The sequence below is a fragment of the Plecotus auritus genome, assembly GCF_963455305.1.
Source record: "Plecotus auritus genome assembly, chromosome: 3".
Classification (NCBI taxonomy): domain Eukaryota; kingdom Metazoa; phylum Chordata; class Mammalia; order Chiroptera; family Vespertilionidae; genus Plecotus; species Plecotus auritus.
This window is the reverse complement of record NC_137772.1, coordinates 168,893,738-168,901,380: the sequence shown is the minus strand read 5'-3', so window position 1 is coordinate 168,901,380 and position 7,643 is coordinate 168,893,738.

Sequence of the window (7,643 nt, the reverse complement as noted above, 5' to 3'; positions counted from 1 at the left end):
TTTCATATAATACTGGTTTGATGGTGATGAACTCCTTTAGCTTTTTCTTATCTGTGAAGCTCTTTATCTGCCCTTCAATTCTGAATGATAGCTTTGCTTGGTAGATTAATCTTGGTTGTAGGTTCTTGCTATTCATCACTTTGAATATTTCTTGCCACTCGTGTCTGGCCTGCATAGTTTCTGTTGAGAAATCAGCTGACAATCGTATGGGTGCTCCCTTGAAGGTAATTAACTGTTTTTCTCTTGCTGCTTTTAATATTCTCTCTTTGTCTTTTGCTCTTGGCATTTTAATTATGATGTGTCTTGGTGTGGTCCTCTTTGGGTTCCTTTTGTTTGGGGTTCTGTGCACTTCCTGGACTTGTAAGTCTATTTCTTTCACCAGGTGGGGGAAGTTTTTGGTCATTATTTCTTCAAATTGGTTTTCAGTATCTTGCTCTCTCTCTTCTTCTGGCACCCCCATAATTCGGATGTTGATACGCTTGAAGTTGTCCCAGAGTCTTCTTACACTATCTTCAACTTTTTGGATTTTTTTTTGCTTTTTGCTTTTTCAGTTGAGTGTTTTTTGCTTCTTTGTATTTCAATTCTTTGACTTGATTCTTGTGTTCCTCTAGTCTGTTTTTGGGTCTCTGTATAATATTTTTTATTTCAGTCAGTGTATGTTTAATTTCTAGTTGATCCTTTTTCATATCTTCAAGGGTCTTGTTATATTTATCGGCCTTTTCTAGGATATTCTTGAAAAGCCTTATAACCGTGGTTTTGAATTCTATATCCAGTCGTTTGTTTTCCTCCATTTCTTTCGTTTGTGATCTGTTTCTTTGACGCCGCATTTTCACTACTTCCCTGAGTTGGTAGGGTAGATTTGTGTGCTAGGTTTCCTATATGGCCCAGTGGGTCGGCCTCCCCAGTTAACCTGAGGTGGATACTCTTGGTGCACCCCTTTGTGGACTGTGTGTACAGCCTTGTTGTAATTAAGTCTTGATTGTTGTTGGTATCACTGGGAGGAATTGACCTCCAGGCCAGTTGGCTGTAAGGATCAGCTGTGTCTACGCTGGGAGAAGTTCGGTGCTGGAGACAGCCTTATAGGATTAGATTTGCCAAATTGCAATAGCCTCTGTGCTCAGCTTGGATGGGGTGGAGTCTCAGGGCGGAGCAGACAGTCTTGGCTTCCCATCAGCCTTGCCCTTGCGCGCACGCGTGCGCCTTTAGACCTCTGCCTTCCCTGGCTCCCGAGTCTCCGCCTGAGAGTCCAGATTCCCCCCACAAGAGCGTGGGTCCCCAGGGGCTCGCCTGGAACTGGGGTTCAGTGCAGTCAGAACTGGGGCTCAGTGCGGTCGGGGGCTTTCTTCCCCCTTCCGCCAGAGAAAGTCAGCAAGGCTCTCAGCCACCCTTCCTCTCTGTGCGCACAAAGACCCTTTGCCGTACCTCCAATTCTCTGTGAGCTTTTCTCTTTCCTTCTAGTTGTAGAATTTTTCACTCAGCCAGCTTTCCTGTGGTTCTGGATGGTGTCCGTTCTGTCTTTTAGTTGTAGTTTTGAAATTGTTGTGCGAGGCAGCAGTTTAGGTGCTTACCTATGCCGCCATCTTTGTTTCTCCTCTAAATGATTCTTTACAGAGAGTAAGAGAGAGGGATAGAGAATTAGAAACATTGATCAGCTGCCTCCTGCACACCTCCTACTGGGGATGTACCCCAAACAAGGTACATGCCTTTGACCAGAATCGAACCTGGGACCCTTCAGTCCGCAGGCTGACGCTTTTCTGAGCCAAACTGGTCAGGGCGCAGATATTATTTTAGTGCATATACTATATAAAATATTAGTTCATTTATTTTTACAGTTATTTTCTTTCTTTTTTAAAAAATCCTCACCAGAGGATTATTTTCCCCCCATTAATTTCTAGAGCAACTGGAAGGGAGGAAGGAGAGGGAGAGAGAGACTCACACATACATACACTCACATCGATTGGTGGCCTCCTGCACGTGTCCCTGCCAGGGCTGGGGAACCTGCAACCGAGGTACTTGCACTTGACTGGGAATCGAACTCTCAACCCTTCAGTCCATGGACCAATGTTCTAACCACTGAGAAAACCATCCAGGGCTACAATTACTTTCATTCATGACATTGGTCCATAATTTTTATTTTTTGTACTGTTCTTTTTTTGTTTTGGTATCAAATTATTTAACTTCACAAAATACCTTAAGGAGCTTACCTTTTTCTGTGTTCTGAACAGTTTGCTAAGAGAGATTAATCTATTCTTCAGAGATTTGATAGCACTCTGTAAAATCGCCTACTGTGGGGATGGCTCTTACTACTGATTTAATTTATTTAATTATTATATGACTTTTTAGGTTTACTACATCATGAAGTTTCAATAAATTATAATTTCATAAGCCATTATTCAGTTGTCTAAGTTTTCAAATGTATTAGCATAAAGTTATTTGTGATGTTTTCTTATTTTTATATATATATATTTTTTTTGTTAATATATTTTATTGATTTTCTACAGAGAGGAAGAGAGAGGGACAGAAAGTCAGAAACATCAATGAGAGAGAGACACCGATCAGCTGCCTCCTGCACGCCCCCCACTGGGGATGTGCCCGCAACCCAGGCACATGCCCTTGACTGGAATCAAACCCGGGACCCTTCAGTCCGCAGGCTGACGCTCTACCCACTGAGCCAAACCGGCCAGGGCTGTTTTCTTATTTTTAAATGCTGTCTATTTTTTTTTGTAAATATATCCTTTTCTTCATTCTAAATATTGACTTTTAGCTTTTTTCTTTTTGTTGGTCTGTCTTACCAGAGGTTTGTCTATTTTATTAGTTCAAGAACCACTGTTGGTTTGGTTTATCTCTCTATTGTCTATTTACTATTTCATTAACATCATTATTTACTTTATGTTTTTGTTCTTTTTCTTTATAAATTTATACAGTTCTTTTTCAGACTGAAAAAAATTTTGTACTTAATTTTTTGAATAGGTGTTACATACATATAATCAAATATAGAAATGTTTAAAAAGGTATACAGAGAAAAGTCTTCTTAAAACCCACTGTCCCACATACGACAAGTAACCATTGTTTTCTTCTTTTGTAATCTTACAGAGATTATTTTAGTGCATACACAAGTATATATCTATCATCTCTTTCCAAATCACTATATAAAGAACTTCCTCATCTTATTTTTAATTAAGACGAAAATCATATAATATAAAATTAGCCTTTTAAAAATGTAAATTTCAGTGGCATTTAGTACATTCACAATGTGTGCAAATACCACTCCCTACCAAGTTCTAAAACATTTTTTCCCAAACATTTTCATAACCCCAAAGGAAACCTTGTACTCATTAAGTAGTCACTCATTATTCTTCCTTTTCCCCAGCCCTGGCAACCAACAATGCACTTTCAGTCTCTATAGATTTACCTATTCTGAGTATTTCAAAATGAATCATAAGATAGATGACCTACATCTTTTCCCACCTCCACTTAGCATAATGGTTTCTAGATTCATCCTTGTTTATCATGTATCAGTACTTCATTTATTTTTTGTAGCTGAATAATGCATTACATACTTATACCACATTTTGGTTATCCATTCATCCATTGATTGACATTTGGGTTGTTTCCACCTTTGGGCTATTGTGAGTACTGCTACTGTAAGATAAGACAAGAGTCTCAAGGTCTGGCAGTCCTAAATGTTATTACTAAATGTTATTCTTGCTAAATGTTAAAATGTAGTACAGTATTTTGCAGACCAACTGTAAACAGGATGAGCTTGACAGAAACTCAACCTGATAAGTGTAGCCAACTGCAAAATAAGAAATCCATGTGTAATTGACCAAATAGTGTATGTAAGCAATGGCTAAGCCTCCCTTTGGGGAGATGGAGTTTTTGATATTAAGCCCCTGCCTCCTTTACTTGCTGCAGATAAATAAAACTACCTCGTGCCCTGGCTGGGTAGTTCAGGTGGTTAGAGGGTCATACCAATGTACCAAGGTTGCGTGTTTGATTCCCGCTCAGGGCACATACTCAGGTTGCAGGTCCCATCCCTGATCTGGGCTCAAGGCAACCGATCGATGTTTCTCTCTCACATAGATGTTTCTCTCTCTCTCTCTGTCCCTCCCCTTTCCCTCTCCAGGGGAAAAAGGAGACATATGTAATACTTTAAACAATAAACAAACAAACACATACATACATACATACATACATACATACATACATACATACATACAAGTAGTGCTATTGGTGAAAGACGACACTTTGGGCATGGTAATACCTATCTAGATACACGAAAGACACCAGCCATGAAAGAAATAATGAATAAGCTGGATTTCATTAAAATTAAAAACTTCTGTGTCTGGCAAGCGTGGCTCAGTTGTTGGGCATCGGCCTGGGTTTTGAGCTTGGTCCCCAGTGGGGGAACATATTGGGGGGCAGCTGATAGATGATTGTCTCTCATCACTGATGTTCCTATCTCTCTTTTTCCTTTTCTTTCTGAAGTCAATAAAAATATATATATATTTTTTGCCCTATCTGGTTTGGCTCAGTGGATAGAGCGTTGGCTTGCGGACTGAAGGGTCCCGGGTTCGATTCCGGTCAAGGGCATGTGCCTTGGTTGTGGGCACATCCCCAGTGGGGGGTGTGCAGGGGGCAGCTGATCGATGTTTCTCTCTCATTGATGTTTCTAACTCTCTATCCCTCTCTCTTTCTCTCTGTAAAAAATCAATAAAATATATTTAAAAAAAAAATATATATATATATATATATATATATATATATATATATTTTTTTTTTTTTTTTTAAAAACCTCTGCTATGTGCCAGACACTGTCATGAGAATGAGCATATAAGCTACACACTGGGAGAAAAAATTGCAAAAGACATTTGATAAAGGAATGTTTTTCAAAATACATAAAGAATTCTTTAATTCAACAATAAGAAAACAAACAACTTGATTTAAAACTTGGAAAAAGACCTGAACAAGACACCTCACCAAAGAAGATACCCGGGTGGCAAATAAGCATATGAAAAGATGTTTCACATCATATATCATTAAGGAATTGCAAATGAAAGCGATGAGATTCTACTATGCAACTATTAGAATGGACAAAATCCAGAACACTGGCGACACCAAACGCCAATGTGGAACAACAGGAGTTCTCATTCATTGCTGGTGGAAAAGCAAAATGGTACATCCACTTTGGAAGACAGTTTGATAGATTAATACAAAACTAAACATACTCTTACCATACACTCGAGCAATTGCACTTTTTTTTGTATTTACTCAAGTGAACTGAAAATTTCTCTGCACGAATAAACCTGCATGTGGATATTTATAGGAACTTCATTCATAATTACCAAAATCTCTGAAGTGACCAATATGTCCTTCAGTAGGTGGATGGATAAATAAACTGTGGTACATCCAGACAATGTAATATTATCAAGCCATAAAAAGAAATGAGATATCAAGCCATAAAAAGACATGGAGGGCCCTAACCGGTTTGGCTCAGTGGATAGAGCGTCGGCCTGTGGACTGAAAGGTCCCAGGTTTGATTCCGGTCAAGGGCATGTACCTTGGTTGCAGGCACATCCCCAGTAGGAGGTGTGCAGGAGGCAGCTGATTGATGTTTCTCTCTCATAGATGTTTCTGACTCTCTATCTCTCTCCCTTCCTCTCTGTAAAAAATCAATAAAATATATATTTTTTAAAAAGACATGGAGGAACTTCAAGTGCATTTTACTAAATGAAAGAAGCCAATCTGAAAAGGCTCCACACTGTATGATTCCAACTATATGACACTGCGGAAAAGGCAAAACTGTGGAAGTGATTTTTAAAATTAGTGTTTGCCTGGAGTTGGGGCGAGGAGGGATGCTCAGACAGATCACAGAGATATTTAAGGCAGTGATACTATTAATAGTAAATACATGTCGTTATAGATTTATCAGAATTCGTAGAATGCACAACACCAAGAACGAACCCTAGTGTAAACTGTGGACTTTGGATGATAATAACGTGTCAATGTAGGTTCATTGATTGTAATTAATGCACCACTCTGGTGTGGGTAATTGATGGTAGGGGAGACTGTGCGTGTGTGAGAACAGGGGTTGTATGTGAGCTCTGTACATTATGCTCAGTTTTTTTCTGTGAATCTAAAACTACCATAAAAAATAAAATAAAATCTATTTAATAGGAAAAAAAAAAGAAATGTAGTTTTCAGAATACCAGCCCCAGCATCACAGCAGTATATAAGAAGTGTGGATTTGAAACTGAAAGACATAGTTGTAACTGCAGAGAAATCTTATTTTCTTTAATCTGGCCTTTTATTTTTATTTTTTCCCATGACTCATACTAGCCTCACCTAGCACACTGACTCATCCACCTCCTTCTCCCTTGCTTAATCATTGAGCCCTCAAGACAATGAGGTTCTGGTTAGCGTACAGGGGTCTTAGAAACAAGGTCCTGGGTCTATTGACTTTTGAGACAGAGTTTTCAATCAAACTAAACACAATATCTTGGCCTCAGTTGTGATTTTGCTCCAGACCCAGGAAAGCGGAACGCTCCCACAGAACAAATCCTTGTGAAGTTGTACAGAGCAACTCCATGGCTGACATCAGGACCAAATGTAATAATCAATTAGCCCTACCCTAGCACCAACCAGTCAGTAGAGACCACCACCCTAACCCTATTAGTCATCATGATTAATGATATTTTTCCCTATGTAATCCATCCCCTGGAAGCCATCGGGGAGCCAGTCTTAGAGCATGAGCTACCTGTGACTCTAGGTGTGTTGCCATCTCTTTAATAAATCCTTACTTTCTTGGCTGCAAACTCCAGTTCGTATCTTATTGGACTTTGATGCACTCAGGCCAATGGATCCCTTCAGTCTGCAAACATAGTTAGATAATCAGCACACTCTCCTTACAAACAATACAAGAAAACTAGAAAATTTAACTTTATTCATCAGCCTCCCAATGTATATATTATTGTTTTGGTGTGTCTTAATTCTATCTTAATAGTTAAACTTTAGAAGACACTAACTTAGTATTGTGTGTGCGTTTTTTTACTGTCAATGATCACGTAGAATTTTACCTATTCTTCACTTCATTCTCTGAAGGCAATCTGTTTCTATGGCTGCTTTTATTTTTTTATTTTATTTTTTAAAAATATATTTTATTTATTTATTTTTTTTTAATTTTTTTTTAATTTTTTTATTTTTTTATTTTTTATTTTTTTACAGAGAGGAAGAGAGAGGGATAGAAAGTTAGAAACATCGATGAGAGAGAGACATTGATCAGCTGCCTCCTGCACGCCCCCTACTGGGGATGTGCCCACAACCCAGGTACATGCCCTTGACCAGAATCGAACCTGGGACCCTTCAGTCCGCAGGCTGACGCTCTATCTACTGAGCCAAACCGGTTAGGGCTCTATGGCTGCTTTTAATTTAATTTAATTTTTATTGTGGTAAAATTGACATGCAGTGAAATGCACAGGCCTTATATGTTGTAGGTGTATGAGTTTTGACAATGCATATACCATATAACCTTACTCTGCATGCTTTAAAGATTTACTGAGCCAAAACCGGTTTGGCTCAGTGGATAGAGCGTCGGCCTGCGGACTGAAGGGTCCCGGGTTCGATTCTGGTCAAGGGCATGTACC